The sequence below is a fragment of the Corythoichthys intestinalis genome, chromosome 19 (assembly GCF_030265065.1).
Source record: "Corythoichthys intestinalis isolate RoL2023-P3 chromosome 19, ASM3026506v1, whole genome shotgun sequence".
Taxonomy (NCBI): domain Eukaryota; kingdom Metazoa; phylum Chordata; class Actinopteri; order Syngnathiformes; family Syngnathidae; genus Corythoichthys; species Corythoichthys intestinalis.
In genome coordinates this window covers 10,253,276-10,276,426 of record NC_080413.1, presented here as the reverse complement: position 1 = coordinate 10,276,426, position 23,151 = coordinate 10,253,276, and the positions used below count along the sequence as shown (strand labels likewise).

The window sequence follows — 23,151 nt, the reverse complement described above, 5'->3', positions numbered from 1 at the left end:
TATCTGATGACATTGTTAAAAAAAAATAATAATCAGACTTCATGTTCATTTTGGCAGATCTGGCAGCTCTCGTGCATATAAAATAATAATATAAAAACGTTGGGGGGAAAGAAGGAGATGAGTCGTTGATATTATCACCAAGTTGGCGTTGTCCTCGTAGATGCTACAACATGGGCTGATCTGTCAATGTTCATTCAAAATGGTTGGGAACCTTTATTTATTTATTTATTTTTGGAGTAATTGTTTTAAAATTTTACAGACGAAAACGACGACAAACACATTTTGAGATGACTTAAATATGACGAATGAGTATTATCGTCCAAAAGACTAAAACGAAAACTAAAAGGTGTCTAAAAACTAAAAAATCATACATGTCCATACAAATACAAATATTTGAATGCGTTAATCAAGTAAAACAAAGCAGAAGAAATTTGATTAAAATCATGAAAAAAACTGCAATCATAAAGATTAAAATAACTGTATAGAATAAGAATGGTTTGAAAAAAAAAATGAATAGATTGAACAATTAAAGATAAATTCAAACTAGTCCTGTCAAATTTATCGCGTTAACGGGCGATAATTAATTTTTTAAATTAATCACTTTAAAATATTTGACGCAATTAACGCATGCACGAAGGACCCGTTCATGCGTTGCCTCAAACAGTTTACAATGAAGCCGTCTTAGCACATTGGGAGCGAAAAGGCAGAGAAATGCGAGCGGACACAGGCATTCATTGGACCGCGCCTTTTATTGGCTTAAGCTTTGCCAACTCTTTGCAACAATTATAAGTATTGTGGCAAATGATGCGGTGAAGAATGACAGGAAACGATCTTTTTCTTAAGATGCTTAATTGAACATGACACAGATCATATTGTATACCATTTGCAGCCACCACTGACAGTCATGGTTGCCCAACTTCCCATCATGCATTTGGGCGGAACACTTACGTCGCTAGAGTATCATTTAATTAAAGCACAACAGAAATAATATTCCTATCTCTCACAGGAGACGATTTTTTTCTTAACACGCTTAATCGAACATATCACAGAACATACTGTATACCATTTGCAGCCACCACTGACGGTCATGGTTGCCCAACCTCCCATCATGCATTTGGGCGGAACAATTAAGTTGCTACAGTATCATTTAGTTAAAGCACAACAAAAATAATATTCCTATCTCCCCAAAAAAATAATGTTCACAAAAGAAAAGCGCTCAATGCAAAGAGAAATGGCATTCCCAGTCAAAATAGCTATGCAAAATACACATAAAACTCTTAATTAATTTAAGACCCGCCATTGAAACCTTGTGGTGTATTTCAATCACTGCCTTACATAGTTAAAGACACTGTGGAAGAAAGAAGTAGAAGAGCCCATGTGACATGCGGTAATTAATTTTGTTAATTAATCACGTTAAAATATTGGACGCAATTAACGCACATGCCCTGCTCGGATTAAAATGACAGCAGAGTGTAATGTCCGCTTGTTACTTGTTTTTTGGTGTTTGGCGCCCTCTTCTGGTGCTTGGGTCCAACTGATTTTATAGCTTTCAGCACCATGAGTAAGAGGTGTAATTATTGACATCAACAATGGCGAGCTAGTCGTTTATTTTTTGATTGAAAATTTTACAAATGTCATTAAGACGAAAACATTAGGATGGGTTTTAATATAAAATTACTATAACTTGTACTCAAACTTATCTTTTAAGAACTACAAGTCTTTCTATCCGTGGATCCCTTTAACAGAAAGAATGTTGATAATGTTAATGCCATCTTGTGGATTTATTGTTATAACAAATACAATTCTTACAGTATGTACAGTATGTTGAATGTTTATGTCTGTCTTGTCTTATCTTTCCATTCCATCAATAATTTACAGAAAAATATGGCATATTTTAGAGATGGTTTGAGTTGCGATTAATTAATTTCAAAGCTGTGATTAACTCGATTAAAAATTTGAATCGTTTGACAGCCCTAATTCAAACGTGTATTTGCTTATTTTATTCTATTTTTAAAAATTGATATAAAATAGAATTTTCACCGTCATTTGAACATGCTCCTCGAAATTAAAGTGCCAAACGTGTCTGAAACATTCGAGTCCTATAAAAACGTAGAATATAACAATTAAAAAAATGGATACATATTTTATACCTACACTATCTGAATAAATTTTAATAGAAATTGGTAAATAATTTGAGATTCACATTATGACGTATATTAAGATAACCATAACGATTGAACCGAATGTTTTAAAAAACTGTTGCTTCTAAGAAATCAAACCACATAAAAGAACCTGTGAGCGACGGTTAGTGATCACGAGAGGATCACATGAAGCGTCTGTCACATGCTAAGCCGTCACATGGGTGGTGTAGAGGGGTAGCGGGGCGGACACGGCAGCCGGTCCAAACTGGTTCTTGGCGGTGGGTTGCTTCTTCCAGGTATCACGCCAGCAGGAAACTGTGTTACTGTGGTTTAATGCCACCGAAGCAGCAGTCATGTTTGGAAGGAATATAGCTTTTTTCAATTATTTTAATCCTTCTCCACGATGAAAAGTGTCACCTGTGTCACTCTCAGTTTAGCTCATTGGCTGCCAGTGACAGTGATAGACATCAAATCCATCTGCCAGTCCAAATGGATTTGACGTCTACGACATCAACACATACTCTGAATACTACGCATAAAGCTGGGTTGGCAGTGAATACGTTACTTGTGTTTTGCATGACACACTGTAAAAACAATAAAATTTATTGTTTAGCAAATGCCAAATTGTTTACATGTGGTAGCCGCTAATTTCCTTACTGACTAGCCTCATAATTCGCAATATTTACGAAAAATAAATGCTTTCTGCACTTTTTTTCTGCTTTTAACCAAGAATCGAGACTGTTTTGCGTCCATATCTATAAAGAATTCAGGGATTTAAGCATTTATTCACAAGAATTTTCTACGGAAAAGCTCTTTGTGTACATTTGGCGGCCGCTAATTTCCTTACTGACTAGCCTCATAATTCGCAATATTTACGTAAAATAATTGCTAACTGCACGTTTTTTTGCTTTTAACCAAGAATCGAGACTGTTTTACGTCCATATCTATAAAGAATTCAGGGATTTTAGCATTCATTCACAAGAATTTTCAACAGAAAAAGCTCTTTACATATGGCAGCCGCTAATTTCCTGGCTGACAAGCCTAATAGTTCGCAATATTTACATTAAAATAAATGCTACCGGCACGTTTTTTTTTTTTGCTTTAAACAAAAAAATCGAGACTGTTTTATGTCCATATCTATAAAGAATTCAGTGATTTAAACATGTATTCACAAGAATTTTCAACTGAAAAAGCTCTTTGTTTACATTTGTTGGCCACTAATTTCCTTACTGACTAGCATCATAGTTCGCAATATTTACCTAAAATAAATGCTTCCTGCACGTTTTTTATTTATTTTTATTTTTTTTTTGCTTTTAACCAAGAATCGAGACTGTTTTACGTCCATACAGTATCTATAAAGACTTCAGGGATTTCAGGAAAGATTTATCATTTAATGAAGACATAAAGGTCAAATTTTGGCAAGACAAAAGTTTTGTCGCCTACTGAAAGTAGTGTGAAAATTGAACAAAAAATGTACTTCAAATACAAAACTATGTTACATAACATAGGCGAATTAATTAGTGGTGCTGTGAGGTCCAAATTTAATATTTTGTATGACTTCCATGGGCTTGAAGGACCGCATCCATGCGGTTCGACAAGGATTCATACAATTAATTGATGAAGTCATCAGGAACATCAAAGAAAGCAGTCTTGCATGCCTTCCAGAGTTCATCAACGTTCTTGGATTTCATCTTCCATGCTTCCTCTTTCATCCTGTTTATGTCTGGTGACTAGGCTGGCCAGTCCTGGAGGATCTTGATCTTCTTTGCCTTAAGGAACTTTGAGGTAGAGATTGAAGTATACGATGGAGCACCATCCTGCTGCAGAATTTGTCCCTTTTTATGGTTCGGAATGTAAGAGGCAGCTAAGATTTGTTGATATTTCAGACTATTTATGTTGCCTTCCACCCTGCACACCCCCATACTGGAGGTAACCCCAGACCATGATTTTGCCACCACCAAACTTCACTGTTTTGTGGCAAAGGGTGGATTTTTCAGATGAATATTCCATTGAATTACACCACAGTCGCCACAAATATTGCAGGAGACTAACTGGAGCCTGCATGGATCTGAGATTCACTCAGAAAACAGTGAAGTTTGGTGGTGGCAAAATCATGGTCTGTGGTTACATCCAGTATGGCGGTGTGCGAGAGATCTGCAGTGTGGAAGGCAACATAAATAGTCTGAAATATCAACAACTCTTAGCTGCCTCTTACATTCCTAACCATAAAAATCAATCCCTACCTCAAAGTTCCTCAACGTTCAAGTCTGAGTGTCTTGCACAACAACAACATCAACAACATGCTCTATTACCTTGATACTGTTGTTTCTTTTATTCTCCGATTTTCTTCTTCTTTTGTTTCGCTGCTCCAGAAGGATAAATTCTCTTCGACATATTCGTGCATCTATTTTCCAAGCAAGTTTGAGCACCAATCATCGCAAAGCAGGTTCAACGTCATTCCCCAGGTTGCCAGATTGTAATGACAAGAAAATGGATGTTTGCATAGATAAACAGCAATGCGCGCCACATTATTCACGATGCTCTATTAGCAACATATAAAATTAGGTTGCTAGATTGGGGGCCCCCTAGTGGTCAGGGGCCCTAAGCAGCTGCATAGTCTGCGTATAGGCAGGGCCGGCCTTGCATGTACTGTCCTTGTTATTTTTTGTTTGTTTTGTTTTTTTAGTTTTCCGTCACAACTTGATAAAACATAAATTAGTTCAAATAACTTTTTTTTTTTTAAACACTGTAACTCAGATTGAACCTCAGACGTGAAACAGTGGAACTCAAAAGTGCAACCAAAGTCCCATGGCCAGAGGGGTAATACATGCTGACTGCTTGAATGGAACCACGGGTAAGTCACTGTAATTGCCTTTCTTCTCTGCGTGTACGTGTGTGTGTGTGCGTGCCCTCTAATGGAGCATAAACAACAGCTTGCGCAACACCAGGTCAACTGGAAGAAAGATGGGGTGGCTCTTGCCCCACTACAGCTCCATGACTTCCCCCCTCCCTTGCCTGCCTGCCTGAAGTGCTTCACACAAACACACACCTGCATACACACACTGAGCTAGCCCACAATGGAAACTGTGAGTCACATGTGCTGTCCCGGTATTGTGATACGAAATCATTGCAGCGTTGACTCACTACAGCCTTTCCTTTGTGTTTGTGTGTGTTCACTAATTAAAAGAGCGTGCAGTTGTGTGTGTTTGTGTTTTTTTTTTTTACACGTGGCTTGGCTTATTTGCAATGATAATGCATGCGATGCGTGCTTTAGGGTGGTCATGGCATATTCATTACCCACAGCAGGCGTGTTGGTTATATGCATAATGAGGGCACGCGATATGTATTTCGATTCCCCACACACGACAACTCTTTCACTGAATAAGTAGCAACTATGCGCAGTTGAAATCATGTTTTTCGAGGGGGTCCGTAGACATTTCAATTCTGAAAATGTTTGTAATTGCCCCTATAAGTAGTTTAAACCAGGAGTTTTCTCAAATGAGTCGCAATTAGAAGTGGGTAATTGCAGTTTAAAGTGTATATGACACAAGAAAGCATGTTTATTTCATATTACACGCGGTATTTTTTAGGGCTGCAGCTATCGATTATTTTAGTAGTCGATTAATCGATGAACTAGTTAGTTCGAATAATCGAGTAATCGGATATGGAACTTGAAAAATTAAAATACCTGAAATGAGCCTCAAACGGTATAAAAATTTAAAAAATGAATGAGATTCTAAGTCCAACAAAAGAACAATTGGCTAACTTACATAGAAAAAGTCCGCTAGTTTAAATGCTATAAAATGCTAACTGTTTTTTTTTTTTTGCAGTGCTCCTGACTAATGGTTCAGACACATATTCCTACAAAAAACGGCTATATATACCTATAAACTAAATTATGAATGCATTAAAAAACATTAGCTCAAACAAAAACTTGCTGGCGGCAGTGAATATGACACAACTCAATTCACATGGCTTAATCCAGCTGCTCCCTGTTAAGATAGGGTGACCAAACGTCCTCTTTTGCCCGGACAAGTCCTATTTTCACGTAGTGTACTCGTGGTCCGGGCGGGTTTTATAAATTCATTAAAATGTCCGGTTTTTATGATTTTTCACGGGACCAATTTGAAGAGAATCCCTCCGGCCGCTGGGTGGCAGCAGTTGACATGGCTCCTACGAGAATGGAGGGAAGTAGTAGTTCTTGTTTTTGTTGGCAGTTTACCCCTATCATGAGACATTACCGCCATCTACTGGGTTGACGATTTGGCCACAATGCCTGAAGTTTTTTTTTGGTTTTTTTTAATGATAAATATGTATATAATGGCGACTTTTGACTTCTGTCGGAGCTTTGACTGTAAAATCCCGTTTGGTGTCGCATTGACGTGCTGCCGATGATTGTAAACTTTTATAGCAAAGTTTAATTTTTGCCTCAGCTAGCTATCAGTAAGCTAAACCGCGCTAGGCATTATGGGAAACGTAGTTTTGAACTGTTACGTTTGGAAACATGCTGATTGAATAGTTTGTCAGTTTATTTCGGTTTTTGTTTGTGTGCAATCTAGAACATTGAATGAGAACATCAATTGAATGGGAATAACAATTTGTCAAAGACAATTGTCGTGATAGTAATTTATAAAAATGTTTAGTTGGCACATAGTCTACTGTGTGTATGTGTATTGACTGGACTACATTTCTATGGGTCTGCACTATATATATATATATATATATATATATATATATATATATATATCCATCCAGAGTGAGGGGGCACACTTTAAATATATTAAAGTGATATAGGCATCTTTGAGTGAACTTCGAGTAAAATTCAAGTATCTTGAGGCCGGGCTGAGGTTGGGCTGGATGTCCTCTTTTTTAGAAATCAAAATATGGTCATCCTATGTTAAGACCAACATAAGTTTTTCATTGAGCTAATGTTTTTTTAATGCATTCGGAATTAAGTTTATAGGTCGAAGTATAACAAAAGAACTAGCTTACATAGCAAAAGTCCGCGAGCTTAAATGCTATATAATAGTAGCTTTTTTTACAACGCTCTTAACAAATGGTTCAAACACATCTTCCCACAAAATGGCTAAATACACGTTTAAACTAAATTACTAATGCATTTAAAAAACATTAGCTCAAACAAAAACTTGCGTTGTTGGTCTTAACAGGGAGCAACTGGATTCAGCCATTTGAAATGAGCTATGCCATATTCACTGTTGCCACTAGAGGGCAGTGTATCCACCCAAATCAATAAAACTAAATGAAAACACTTTCAAAACAAACCATTACAACACCACATTAATTAAACGAATACTCGAAGCAGAAAAAAATCTAACTCTTCGTGACACAAAAACTCGAGACTAAAACTGCAGCTACCGATTATTTTAGTAGTCGATTAATCGACAAACTAGTTAGTTCAAATAATCGAGTAATCAGATAAGGAACATAAAAAATACCTGAGCCTCAAACGCTATAAAAAACTAAATAAATGAGGATCTGACTACAACAAAAGAGCAATTGGTTAACTTAAATAGCAAAAGTCTGCTATCTTAAATGCTGTAAAATGCTAACTTTTTTTTTAACGCTAACAAATAGTTCGAACACATTTTCCCACAAAACGGCTAAATACACGTTTAAACTAAATTACGAATGCATGAAAAAAAAACATTAGCTTAAACAAAAACTTATGTTGGTCTTAACAGGGAGCAGTTGGATTCAGCCATGTGAAATTAGGCAGACCAAAGGGCAGTGTATCCACCCTAATCAATAAAACTAAATGCAAACACTTTCAAAATAAACCATTACAACGCCACTTTAATTAAACGAATATTCGAAGCAACAAAATTTAATTTGAATATTTTTTTCTAATCGAATATTCGAGTTAATTGATTAATCGTTGCAGCACTAGTATTTTTATGGTCCTGAATGAAATGGACCGCTTGGATGTGTGCGGAAGCAATCGATAAATTTATTAAACTTTCTGAATCCTGTAGGGCTGCAGCTATGGATTATTTTAGTAGTCGATTAATCGATGAACTAGATAGTTCGAATAATCGAGTAATCGGATAAGGAACATGAAAAATTAAAATACCTGAGCTGAGCCTCAAATGGTATAAAAAGGAAAAAAATAAATCAAGATCTATGTACAACAAAAGAAAAATTGGCTAACTTACATAGCAAAAGTCGGCTAGCTTAAATGCTACAAAATGCTAAGGTTTTTTTATTTTTATTTTTTTTTTTTTTTTACAATGCTCTTAACAAATGGTTAAGACACATATTCCCACAAAAAAAAAAAAAAAAAACATTAGCTCAAACAAAAACTTATTATTATTAAATTTAATTTGAATATTTTTTTCTAATCGAATACTCGAGTTAATCGATTAATCGTTGCAGCACAGGAATCCTGTGCCATGAAAATTAGTGACTTCCGGACTGCGGATTCAGCTGATTTTGCAGATTAATTTGTTTATTTTTCGCGTCACGCCAGCCCAATGTGCTGCAGGCTTTTGTTGCTACACCAGGAGAGAGGTGTGAGCGTTTTTGGGTTTCCAAAAGATCCTGTTCACCGCTTTGCCAAATTGTTGTACTGTAATTTTCACACTATAAGGCGCACTTGACTATAAGCCACCACCCACCAAATTTGGAACGAAAATTGCATTTGTTCGGACATAAGCCGCACTGAACTATAAGCCGGAGCTGTCCCTGTGTTATGGGGTATTTACGCCAAAAAGATTAACCGATAACACTGCATAAAAACCCTTTGACAGCGGCATCATACGACTGTCATAAAACAAAATGAACCATCATACAGCTTTGATCCAATTGGCTGCAAAGTTTCATTGCTTCAAGAAGCTTCATTTGGCCATCACTGCTCCCTTGGGGGAGACAGTCAACCTCTGCTGCCACCTGCTGTCAACACTGTTGTTGTCCAACATGCCTCCTAGCATGCACTGCAGCGCTATAGATGTAAATAACAATCAAAATTCATGTTATGTGCTAATTATGTCTTCAGTTACTGTTCTTGTTTTTCATTAATTGCTAGTTATGGTATTTGGTAACACTTTATTTGACAGTGGCCCCATAAGACAGTCATTAGACAATCATAATTAGGACATGACACTGTCATGAGCATTAATGAATGCTTATAACAGATGTCATTTAGTGTTATCCGGCAAATTATCTCAATTTTTAATGGATGTAATACATCCAAGTTGGACATAAATGGAGTTTGTGACATAATTTGCTGGAAGACACTTAATGACATTTGTCATAAGCATTCAGTAATGCTCATCATTGTGTCATGTCATAATTATGATTGTGTTATGACAGTCTTATGACGCAGCTGTCAAAATAAAGTGTTACCTATTAATCCAAATAAATCAACAAATAAGCCGCACTGGAGTTTAAACCGCAGGATTGAAAATGAAGGAAAAGTATCGGCTTATATTCCGAAAAGTCTCACAATATGATTTTAATTCCAACAATAATGCTATGTAAGATTTTTTGTCATGTCATATGCACTTTAAAGGTTCAATTGTCAATAGATTTTGAGGCATACTTGATCCTTCAATGTTATTTTTTTGGTAGCTTTCTGCCAAATTTCCCCTGAATGTCCAATTGTAACCAATCTCCAGATAAAGAACATTGACCAAAGTAGCTGAAATAGTATAGGAGAAGGTACTTTGACCCTTGCAGCACAGTGAATATGAAGTCGATAAGATTTTAAAGGCGAATCTTTTTCAGACAGGCGTCACGGCAACACAGTTATAACACAATTTAAAGATAGCCTTCCCAGGGATGGCCGCCACGAGGATATGTTGCGCTTCTTGGCGAGTTGAACGGTTTTGAGGAATGAGCAGGATTTTTTTCTTTCTTTTTGGCCGAGCATTTCCTGCAGAACTCTTTTCCCAGTCATTTGGAGTAATCATCATGTGGACACCAAATCATCCCCTGTGAGACCACAAAGGAACATCTACTGCATTGCTAGATTGTTGATCAACAGTTGAAATATTTTTGTCAAAACAGCTTTCTCTCTTCAGCAATTATATATTACTAAAAATCACTTTGTCTCCTTAAAAAAGCACATCATTAGCCTAAAAAGTGCAATTTCAAAGAACCTCAAAACATCATCGTCTGAATATTCACTCCCAGCCCACCCAGTTAAAATGGCAGTGAGTGAGTTAAGACTCAAGAAGGCTTGGACGGCGATCTAGACAGGTTGTTTGTTAAGGCGATCCTGTTCCGCTCCAGTCCTCTCGGTGGCAGTAATTCACTTTAATCACCACAACGGGACGTCAACAACAATTTGTTTCCTGTCTACTAGTTGGAGTTTTACCCCTCCCCTGCTAAGAGGTAATGAAGATCCGTAGGAGGGCGCGCAGAGCAGGAAGGTGGGAGGTTTGAAAGTGAAAGTGGCCCAAATGGAAATCGGATGCAAGGCGCAGCCAGCAGTCTGAAAGCTTTTGACCTTTGAGAATTAGGCGGATGTGGAAATTGTTGCTTAGCAGGTTTTCTGGGCCCACACATACACATGCACATACACACTTTGACTGAGCGAGTACAGTTCTTGAGCTCCGGTGACAGTGCAAACACTGAATACATGGAACGTACAGTAAGAGACTGCACTGACGATGACTCATCCGTCCATTGATGAGCTTAGCAGCCATCCACTCCACTCCGGGGTTGTGCCTGGGCTCGGCTCCCTGGCGGCTCAAACAACCCCCCCCTACCCGCCGCCACATCTCCTCTTCAGCAGACGGCCTGCAGCTTAAATTAGAGCTCTGGCAGGAGGCCATGCGAGAGTGCAGCAGGCAGACAGACATTCACACCTCTGGAAGTCTGACTCAGAAAAGACGATCCAGGCTGCAAGCCTCGTTCCTCACTTCGTGATGCCTCACAGCCAAAGGCCATGTCAGAGTCATGTGTATAATTTGGAAGAATCCGAAAGCTTTGGCGACTTGTGAAAATCCTGGCTTGACTGCCTGCTTTTAGTGTACCAATCAGTGGCGGATGCTGTTTTTTCAGTGAGAGAAAGCTCAAAGTGTGTATTTTTGTGAGTGCTTTGTGACCGCTGAGGGGGTCGGCAGCACCCGCTGCTCGGTAGGGAAAGAAACTAGAGTGCCAGAAGTCAAGTCTCCAAACACAAGCAGCTACAATTATTCATTCATTCATTTTCCATGCCGCTTTTCCTCACGAGGGTCGCGGAGGTGCTGGAGCCTATCCCAGCCAACTATGGGCAGTAGGCAGGGGACACCCTGAACTGGTTGCCAGCCAATCCAGCTACAATTAAAAAAACAAAAAACACCAGAAATAGAAGCTCAATTTTTCACGAGTTGTTTTTAAAGGGAACCATGGACAGAAAGACTTCTTAGAAGATAAATTTTAGTATGAGTTAAAATGATTTGATATTCAACCCCCTTTTAATGTTTTCGTTTTATAAAATTTGAAAAAAATAGTTTAACTCGAAACTGCAATTCCTGGAGAAATTACTCTGGGCCTTTGCTGTGTGGAGATACAGCTCGGGGACAATATCAGATAACTTCCTGTTGATTTTGGGGACATGTCTTGGTAATATCAGGGCCTTTGGGGACATTTGGGGGCGCGTCCTGGTCATATCAGATCATTTGGGGACATTTAGGGGGCGTGTCCCGGTCATATCAGGTCATTTGGGGACATTTGGGGGGCGTGTCCTGGTCATATCAGGCCCTTTGGGGACATTTGGGGGGCGCGTCCTGGTCATATCAGGTCATTTTGGGACATTTGGGGGGCGCGTCCTGGTCATATCAGGTCATTTGGGGACATTTAGGGGGCCTGTCCTGGTCATGTCAGGTCATTTGGGGACATTTGGGGGGCGTGTCCTGGTCATATCAGGTCATTTGGGGACATTTTTGGGGGGCGTGTCCTGCTCATATCAGGTCATTTGGGGGACGTGTCCTGGTCATATCAGGTCACTTGGGGACATTTTGGGGGGGTGTCCTGGTCATATCAGGTCATTTGGGGGACGTGTCCTGGTCATATTACATCATTTTGGGACATTTGGGACACTACATAAACATGTCGTCGGTTCTGTCTTTCCAATTTGAACCCGAGCGAAAAAGTGATGAGCAGGAAAGCACTGTCTATATTTCACAAAACGAGCAGCAAAAGCAATGAAATGAAGGTCTCCAGTGGGATTCAAAAACGCGTTTCCCGCGCGACAGATGAGCACATAGATCAAAGGACTTTAATTCAGAGTAACTTTAGAGTCATGATTTTGCTTATAAAGCAATCGCAACCCACATGCGTTGTCTGTGCGGTAAAACCTGAAAGGGAAACACAACTGAAAACAAAGTGCAGCTGGCTTGACCACAGAATTAGAAAAGGCAGCTCATTTCAGACAGCAATCAGACAACAATAGCATAGGGACTGCGTAATAGGGTTTATTGAAAACACACAAAAACACATAATCGCGAAAAGAGAGATCCAAAAAGGGTCCGTGACGGTAGGTCGGGATCAATATATATATTTTTTTTTAACTAAGGGAAAACCACGGTGAGAGGCAGACAAACGTAAAAAAATAAGGCAATGACGCAACTAGCGACAAAGGGATTTACAAACTGTCAAATAATAGCAAGTCTATCTCGGCAAGCCGCCTAGGATCGGTTTAAAGACACTGCTGATGAGCTGAAATTGATGCAGGTACGACGTTGGGATCTCATCCCACAGCTCTGTAACAAAACAATCTGACCAGCAATGGCGGGTAGTCGTCAAGCATTGTATACATCATATTTGTGTTGCACAATTATGCTGTGAGGTGACGTGTTCGTTTAGCATCTTTGGGATGTGTTGTAAGTCCGATTGAGTGTAAAGTGCTTAGTTGCCGCCACGTTTTGTGGCCAAATTGACCGCTTGTGTGTGCGGCATACTTCCGGGTTGTGCACCCCTACTTTTGTGTTTATAGCACTGTGCAATTTCATTTGTGTGTTGTTGATTTATTATGCAGTCAATTTGCATTGTTTTACATTGGTACTGATCAGAGGTTGCGCTAGACTTTTTCGTTGTCTGTCATTTTGACTGACAGGGTCATAAAAATCCGGTCATAATCTATTTTTACCCGTCACTTAAATTTTTAAAATGACTATATCTTGATGCAGTCACTGTATGTATATACACAATAACACTTTATAATATAAAGTAACTAACATTAGTGCAGTCAGTGCCAGTGCTGTGTTTCCATATATATTTTTATTATATTATGTAAATACAGGATATATATATATTTTTTTCCCCCCAAGTGGGACCTTCCATGATCCTAATACATTTAATAATAATACAATATTATATAATTCCATTATATATATATATTTTTTAAAATTTATTATTATTATTAAATAAAAATGCACGTTGATACGACGCACATAAAGGCAACTTCAATTTTTAAAAAAAAATCGTTAGAAAGTTGTATGGACTTACAATCCGCTAGCTTGTTGTTTCCTGTTGTCTTCCGAAATACACCTGGGTGACGGCGCGTCAAGTGTTCGTTCATAGCCGACGTGCTACCGTGGTATGCGAGCTCAGCTTAGCAAAAAGAGTGCACACAGTGGTGGCACCCTTCATATTTTCCTTGAAATAATTTCAGGCTCTGGCTAGTCTGGTCCGCTTTTTGGCTATATGCCGCTTTCACCGTGTTACCAATTCTGCCCTTCTTGGTAATTGGCGGCGTTTTCAACTGCTTGCCGCAGTGAGGAGTGAACCAGCGATTCACTCGATTTGTTGTCATCCTTCATCCTCCACTGCATCAGTCCCTCTTTTTTCACCTCTTTTATCAACACCATTGTCGTTTTGGGGCTTTTTGAAGAAACTTCGGACACTCAGTTGCCCTGACATTTTTCCGAGTAAGGCCAACGACATCATGCATCAAGAGAGACAATAGCTAATTAATATGCTCACTCGCCACCCTGTGGTCTGGGGTGTGAATTGCAACCTGTCAAAATGACAGATGGACTTCAGTTTTTTCCGTCACCGTTGTAAAAAAACGGTCAACGACGGAAAATATTCGGTTAACGCGACCCCTGGTACTGATATATATGCTGTTAACCCTAACCCCTAACTCTAAACCCGAAGTTCAAGAATCTTTGACAACAGGCTTAATCTTTGAGTTGGCGAGGGTTTAATTAGTCAGTAGAGTTGATTTCAACAAATTCCGTGCAGTTTGAAAGAGAGAGAGAAAAAAAAAATGCTCTCTGTTATTGTTCAGGGGGCCGGACCAAATGTGGAGGCGGGCCGTAGTTTGGGGACCCCTGGCCTAAATAATTGTAAATTGTTGTCATAACATTTATACCATGGATATTATCTGAAATTGAGGCTTGTAAGTCCTACAACATGGCAAGTGGGCATTTGCGTGTTGTTTTCAGCACCATTTTCTGCGTATGTTCCGGAACCTGTGCCCGTCTCGTCATCCCTCCGCTGTCATATGTACTTTGCGTTCCGGCGCCTTATGGTTTGCAAATTAAGCACTGGTCTTAGACCAATCGCGACTGGTACCAATTAGGGCTGCAGCTATCGAATATTTTAGTAATCGACTGAAAATTCTATCGATTAATCGAGTAATCGGATAAAACAAATATATTTTTAGGTGAAGAGCAATTATAAATATCCATGAGAAAACAAGACATTTCATCTAATCTTGAACCATTTTCAGTCAATCAATGTCTTTATTTTCGATGTATATTGTTGAAAACAGCCAACAATTGCATCTCAGATGTAACTAGAATTAAAAAAAAAAAAGACTAATTCACTGCTTTCACTCAAAAAACTTTTAGATCTTATTTAAAAAAAAAAATATATATATATACATATATATATATATATATATATATATATATATATATATATATATATATATATATATATGACCTAAAAATGCCATTACGCTTGATAACACACATCACTTAAAAGTTAGGATTTTTTCCCACGTGTTTCAATTGAATTTCTCTTTGTGTCAAGCCATTTTTAAGTTCTAGTTAAGTTTTAAGTTAGTCTAAACTGTAAGTCCTGATAGGATTTTGAGTTTTTGCAGTGTTCAAAATAAATGTATGATACAGGCTGTATTGGAGCACATTAGGGACCAGTGCTACTTGGTGTTTTATCCAGCAATGACTACTGAGCTAAAATTGATAGTTAGCATGATTAAGTTTTTATTTTACACCCTCATCACTCCACAATGCTATGTTATGTTAAAGCCTGTATGTAAGACACGTTAGCCACGCATCGACAGTGGTCATAATTAATTGAAACCTAGCCCTCCGCAGGGCTAACGTTACGTGAGCTAGTAGCGACAGTAACGTTAATCTTTATTTATTAGCGCTTAGCGCTCTACTGCTTTAAGATGGCGGCTGTTTACTAACGCTGCCCAGACGCGGCCGAGTCTGTCATTTCGCATCTAGTTCAACATACATGTGATCTCTATGAGACGCATCAGACGGTACCTGTTACCAACGTAGCATCGTGCGGGCTAGTATTTAGCAACGTCGGCGTCGTTTGTGGCGGCTGTCGGCTGCAGTAAGTTTTTTTTTTTTTCTTCTTCCTCTCCGCACGTGACAGCGCGTTGTCCCGCATTGAAAGTAGTCCGAGCAAGACGTGATGCGTAGAGCTGTCAAAATAAACGATTACTTGAGGTGAATAAAATTACTCGGATCAGTTTTTAAACTCGAGTTGCTCGAGTACTCGTTTCAGCTCTAGTACCAATATACCGGTAGTACAGTGTAAAATTATTTATTATCACGACGCCTCTACCAATATGTCTGCCCATCTCTATATCCGCCTCAGTCGCAATTTTTTGGCGGTGTTGTTGTCATGCATCAAGTCGGATCTCTCTCCTGCGAGTTCCAAGTCTGTGTATTTGCAAACCAAAGTGAAGGGATCATTATGATGCAGCTCTCATATCACATTTGATATTGTTCCTTTGTTTTCCGCCGCCTCTAAAGTGCGACGTGAGCTCCAGTCTGAGGAGATTGCTTCTCCCTCATAACTGTGGCACTTATTACACCCCTTCACCCCACCCTTCGACATATTGCACAGGTGCTGGAAAGCCATCTGTTGGATCTCATATCATCACACGCCACGGGAATAATATACCCGCGTCCAAACTGCACTCTCAACACGGCCTGAAAAGTAAACTGATTAGACAGATGCGATCAAAGGTCAAAGTCGCTGTGAGCGTGTAGAGCCCACAAGAATTTACAAAGATCTAAACAGTTCATGCTAATTCCTCGTTGCCAATTACTATTAGCACAAAATCCTCAGAAATTCTCAGAGGTCCGTTTTCTAGGAAATAGCTGAGGAAAATTTGAACAAGAAAAAAACATGAAAGGACGATTAAGGGGGGGGTTCACTGTAAGCATACACCGCCACATTCCGATGAGCTAGCATCCTCAGGCATTGTTAAACGCTACCGTATGCTCCACACACTAACCCGTGCCAGCCTCCGATGGCAAAATATGTTACAAACGCATCATTACTGTCATAGCTAATGCCACTAACGTTGACAGTAATCACAGGCCGTCCGATGCTGTTTTCTTCTTGTCAAGCTTCAGGCTATTTGGCCCGCAGCGGAAATCTTTAGAGACGACAGTCAAATTATTATCTTAAATACCTCTCATCCTCAAAATGGGCAGAAGCCTCCTCTTTGTGCTTCTATCATGCAACTATTGGGATTGTTTTTTTTTTAAACGGAATGCCAGCCGCTCTTATCTGCCTTTGTCCTCAATCCGCTGTGGCCTAGATTCTCGTGTGATCAACTTTTAAAGCACAAGCTGTCCGTTCTGGTTACGTTCTTGAAAAGTCAACACAGAACGGCTCACAAATGATGAGGGATTCGTCCGTCTGCACCTGCTACTGACAGCTTATTGCCTGATACAAAACAGGAAGCTGCGTCCAGGAAGTCAATCTCAGGTGTTGACGTGCCGGTGCTAGAGGTGCCTGTCATTGGTCCTGCAGGACTCAACCTGTCGGCTTGAAAATAAAAGCAATGGATCTGTTGATTTGTGTTCCAGGGAAGTAGGAGCAAGGTCAATCTGGACAGCCAGTCAAAATTGATATTATAAGGATGTCATTTAGCCATTTTGGTAACATTAATTAAGATAGAATCATAGACGGAGTTTGTCTTTTGGGGCGGGGGGCACAACATGTTGATGACCCCGAAACGCAGTGTCAGCAATAAAATTAACTTACAAGAATATTTATAATAATAAGTTGACAATGAGTGTTTTTTGTTTCCCATCATTCTTGAAGGGAATTCTAAATTAGGCTGCTTAGGCAATACTTTTCGCCAAGATCGTCATCCATTGAATATGGTACGCCCACCAGTGTCGTGCCAATGTAGTTACCCCAGTCAAAAATTGTATCCCCTGGGCGGAGCCATATGAAGATAGATTTGTGGCTTTATTATTCAATCCAAAAAAAGTTGCTTCAATCAAAATATATATTTTCAACCCCAAAAAAAATTCGTTTCAATCAAAAGAAAAAATATGTGTTTGAATGCAAAAAAAATTTTTTTTTTTTGATTGAAGCAACTTTTTTTGATTGAGGTAATGTTGATCTGTGTTTGGGGCATATTTTGGCTAGGACATTTTTGTCATTATTCAATCAAAAAAAATAAGTTCCTTCAAAAAAATATATATTTTCAAAAAGAAAAATCAATTCAATCAAAAAAAAAAAGTTTTTTTTTTTAATGTGAAAAAATATTTGAGATTGAAAAATTTGCATTTGAACACTTAATTTTTCATCCAAAAAGTTTTCTTTGATTGAAGCAATCCTTTTTGTGTTTGGGCCATATTATGGGTAGGACAGTTGTGTCTAAATCAGTGAATGCCAAATAAAGTTGCTTCAATCAAAAGAAAAAAATATTTTCAATCAAAGAAAAAAAATCATTTGAAAAAAAAAAAAAACTTTTTATAAAAAAATTTATATGCAAAGCAAATAACAAGTTGCTAGTCACATGATCTGTTCGAAAAATAATTTTGACCCATTATAAAAATATATATTTTTTGTTCATTTCATTTGTTGCAGTTTTATTGCTTTGCAACTTTTTATATATAGCAAAGTCAGTTACAAGCCATGACACTTTTCGGCCACCAGGGGGGGCCTGTCCCCCCCTTAAAATCTGCTTATGGTTTGAATATGATAGTTATGTTGACAACCATGTCATTTTTGTGGACAGTAGTCAAGTACTTTAGAGCATTCTGACTTATAGTTTCGGAAATCAAGCTGCTCTGAAAAACTACTTAACATAAACAGATATTGCTATGCTAAAAGCTACAGTGTATCACAAAAGTGAGTACACCCTTCGCATTTCTGCAGATATTTAAGTATACCCCATTAAATATTCAGTTCTTTATTAAGATATATTCACATATCAAAGTCTGATCTTGTTTTCTTCATCTCTGGGAAAGAAAGTGATTTAATTGCAACTCGGACTTTCTGTAGCAAAATTAGTGGTGTGTTCCCCACATCCACAACATTGACGTCTTTTTACATTAATGACAGTGGTTGCTGCTGGCCGGAAAGAAAATCTAATATCCCTCCTCTTCGATGGAGACAGAGGAGGCGGCACGTTGTCGACGACATGTTGTCGACGACATGTTGCCTGTGTCAGGGCTGTGCGTGTCTGTGTGGGTCAAGTCATCAGCCAATCAAACGTGCGTTTAAGGGATAAAACATGGCCCGGCACTTTCAACATCTGAAAAGGGGTAAATGCATCTCTGAACACAATGAAAATAATTCACTCATTAATGGTAGGATCAATTCTATTCCTACAACATATGGGAAGACGATCTAAATTACTTCTGTAACTGAAGTCATGATATTATAATGCAAATAAGGTTGCTTAAAAGTTGGTGTGGACAATTTGAGCATCCTGAAAAGTTGGGTAGTGTTATGTCCCTACCGTCCCTATGCAGACCTACGTCTAGATATACTGTGAGTACTCAGGTTCCTGCTGTTCGAAAGCAGCTTTTGTTAGTTTTTTTCGCGGTTTCATTTTGCCAGGGTTGGGTGATGCGAGTAAATAATGCGTCACTGGCACAGACTACAACGTCACACCAGTTCGTATCAGGTGCACTACTCGTGCGAACACGAGGTGAAGGATAGTTCATATCACTACTGGTGAGGCCTATATAATAGGTTCTACTGTAAGTACTCAGGTTCCTACAGTTTGAAAGCAGCTCTTGTCAGCAACTACAGCCTCAAGTGTTTTTGGCTGTAAGGTCCTTTGGACCTGGAAAGTTGCAGACATTTTTCTGTGGCTCGAGACCCTCCTGTCTGAGAAGTCTACAGACAATTCGTATGACTTCATGCTTGGTTTGTGCTCTGATATGCGCTGTCAACTGCCAGACCTTATGTAGACAGGTGTGTGTCTTTCTGAATCATGTCCAGTCCGCTGACTTTTGCAAAGGTAGACACCAATTAAACTGAAAAACGTCTCAATTGTGATCACAGTTTACGCACATTGATGTTATGATCGATTTAAGCTAGCGATGTTCTGATCGAGCAAGTGATCGGAAATCGGGCAAATCGCGCCATTTTTCAGAGGATCGGAATCAGGTGAAAAGGATTGGGTTTTTAACTAAAAAAAAAAACATATATATTTAAATATTAGGTGTGTTATTATTATTTATTATTATTTAGGGCTGTCAAACGATTAAAATTTTTAATCGAGTTAATTACAGCTTAAAAATTAATTAATCGTAATTAATCGCAATTCAAACCATCTCTAAAATATGCCATATTTTTCTGTAAATTATTGTTGGAATGGAAAGATAATACACAAGACGGATATATACATTCAACATACGGTACATAAGTACTGTATTAGTTTATCATAACAATAAATCAACAAGATGGCATTAACATTATTAACATTCTCTTAAACCCACCCATGGATAGAAAGACTTGTAGTTCTTAAAAGATAAATGTTAGTACAAGTTATAGAAATTTTATATTAAAACCCCTCTTAATGTTTTCGTTTTATTAAAATTTGAAAAATTTTCAATCAAAAAATAAACTAATAGCTCGCCATTGTTGATGTCAATAATTACACCTCTTACTGAAAGCTATAAAATCAGTTGGACCCAAGCACCAGAAGAGGGCGCCAAACACCAAAAAACAAGTAACAAGCGGACATTACACTCTGCTGTCATTTTAATCTGAGCAGGGCATGTGCGTTAATTGCGTCAAATATTTTAACGTGATTAATTAACAAAATTAATTACCGCCCGTTAACGCGATAATTTTGACAGCCCTTATATATATATATATATATAGGTAGTCCCTGGGTTACAAACGGAACAGAATTTCTGTGAAAGTCAGAATTAACTCTTTAAGTAAATCTCAAAATAACTATTAGGAAAGTCCAAAAGTAGTGGATTTTGGTTAATGATGGAGGATGCACTGCCCACTGGTGGCAGTGCTGGGTTTGGCTGGACTGTTGCCTTGTAAGATTCAGAAGCAGACTCAGACGTCTGACATTGATAAAAGCTGCGCTCTGGTTTGCACCACATAAGGCTGTAAGTTGTTTCAGCTAATATATGTTTGTGTATGCATTTGTAAATAAGTTTAGATATACAGTTTTTGGAGTTACGTGTGAGCGATTTGCTATGAGAATTGTAAATACGTTAGCATTCGCAGCATTTAAGCTAATTTAGTCAACTAAATCTACATATTAATTAGACTAGATGGACATTTGAATACCAATTTTTTTGTGTCAAGTGTTTTATTGTTAAAATGCGTGTCATTTTGAATAGAGGTGTGCAAAATTTCTGATTCTTAGATTATTCGCGATTCGGCCGTGGAAGATTCGAGAACGATTCACAAACATCCAAATTCCGATTATTGAAATATGTCAAGTAAAGCGGAAGTAAAACACACTCAGCGTGCCGCGCGGTCTTCGGGACGCAATGAGGACCGGAGCGAGAGTAGCTAAACATCATTCTTGTCATTACCCGGCCCCTCGGGTAATGCCAATGCTCAACTCACGGCTCTAGCTCAACTCATGCCGCGAGATAAAAAAACAACAACATACCTGACTGCTGCAGACAGCTGCTACAAAGTACGTCCACATAATGGTATGGTAGATATCATATTGATATAGGACTAGATGCAAAATAGACTCAGTGGCGTTAGCAGCAATATGTACAAAAAGCTAGATGCGGGCGTTAGTAAACGGCCGCCATCTTAAAGCAGTAGTCTTCCCTGCAAGGCTGTTGTAGCGGACCTTCCAAGCAAACCTTAATTAATTTTTTATCTAAAATACTCCTAAATCGGTAAAATATTGACATGAATCTATCTTTAAAATAGTTTTAAAACTTTCACATGTCAAAAGTAGACAAAAGGGAAATTATGGAATAACGGGAGCAATTTTAACAACTTCAACGGTTGATTCACAACATTAAATTAATTGAATGTTTAGTTATTTATTTAAGCCTGCGAGGCTTTTTTTTTTTTTTTTTTTTGTAACTAATGTACAAAACATTAAAAGCAGCTAATGGGGGGGGGTGTAATCAATAATCGATTTATAATCGAATCGTAGCCTCTGAATCGTAATCGAATCGTTAGGTGCCCAAACATTTCCACCTCTAGTTCTGAAGATAAGTTTACATATGTGTGTAACTTCACAAATTGTCAAAAGTAAAGGAAGTAAAAAGCTTCAATAAGCACAATTGCCTTGTTTTCTGTCTGTAAAGCTGAACAACTTCACGTTTAGTGAAGACCAGTGTTGGGCACGTTACTTTAAAAAAGTAATTAGTTGCATTACTCACTACTTCTTCCAAAAAGTAACTGAGTTAGTAACTGAATTACTCTGTAGTAAAAGTAACTAGTTACCAGGGAAAGTAACTATTTCCGTGACTTTAAAAAGAACTTGTTGTATGTCAAAGAATTTGAAATTTTCTGAGCAGTATTCGAGTCAGTGGAATAGAGAAGAACAGACAGGTAGTTAACTTGTTAGGTGCTTCAGCAGATTTGAATTGCTTACCACAGATGTCGACAAAAGCTTTGCCCCGGGACATAAATTACACATTACGTGCAGGTTCTTTCTTTTAATTTCGACAAACTTGAAATAGTGTCTATATCTCCACCTCTTAAAGGACAATTTTTCTTCTGACTGCTCTGCCATCCCGACCCTGTGCATCTGTTTTGCGTGTGTGTGTTTGCCGCACGCGCTGTTCCGGTTTGCTTGTGAAATCACCGGCTCTGATTGGCTTACCACGACACATGACTCTAACCCTCAGCCAATCACAATCACTTCCATCGCATCTCTCGAGGGGCTGCATTCAGGTAGGCTAGTTTCCCGACAATTCACGTCACCTTCAAAGCGTCTGTCGTCCTCAAGATGGAAGCAGAATTATTTCTGGCTGACAGTGGGAGATGGGAACGAGGCTAGCATCAGGTGTAGCAAACACAGAAACGTTGCCAAACTTTGGAAAGCATTGTCTAATTGAATGAGCAGGGACAAACTTGCCTGGCACAGCCAGACTATTCTCCCTGTATTTTTCAAACACTGTGAGAAATAGTCTGGGACCCAGCCCATTAACGGCGTCTCGAGCAAGGTACAAAATCAGTCGTCGAATCAGATTCCTTTATTTGCGTGACGTGTTCTTCACGAGTAATGTCACTCTTGCGCGCCGAAATTCGTCTCTACAACAACACAGATGGCGAACGGGAGAATATGTTCCAGTCCGCGGTAAAACCAGTTTTAAGTTACCAAGAACACATCGAAACAAGTCATTGACAACAGTCAACATGGCTTGCGCTAGCCATGTTGAATAAACTTCTCCATTCTCCGCTCACGCTAATTACTTGTCACTTAAACGTCACGTGTGCCCGTCGCTGATTGGTCCACTCCGCTGTCTGTTTGCTGTGGCTTGCTCCGCCCTCGGAATATGATCTGCCGGACGGTCGCCAGACTCAATGTGAGTCTGGAATATCAGGCAAGGGACAAACAGCTTGGAGTCAGAAGTACGTGCACTATTCTCGA

The 23,151-nt window shown here is 38.8% G+C and overlaps 1 protein-coding gene across 7 annotated transcripts in view; it reads left to right on the top strand.

The window, feature by feature from the left end:
* Positions 1 to 23,151, top strand: part of trib2 (tribbles pseudokinase 2) — a 101,979-nt gene that overhangs the window by 54,379 nt on the left and 24,449 nt on the right. For 6 of the 7 annotated variants that reach the window (XM_057822511.1, XM_057822506.1, XM_057822505.1 and 3 more), the window contains one exon: positions 4,899 to 4,995. The exons of the other annotated variant lie outside the window; for it this stretch is intronic. The gene's annotated coding sequence lies outside the window, so the exon portion shown is untranslated. The remainder of the gene's footprint in view (positions 1 to 4,898; positions 4,996 to 23,151) is intronic. 7 annotated transcript variants of the gene reach the window in all.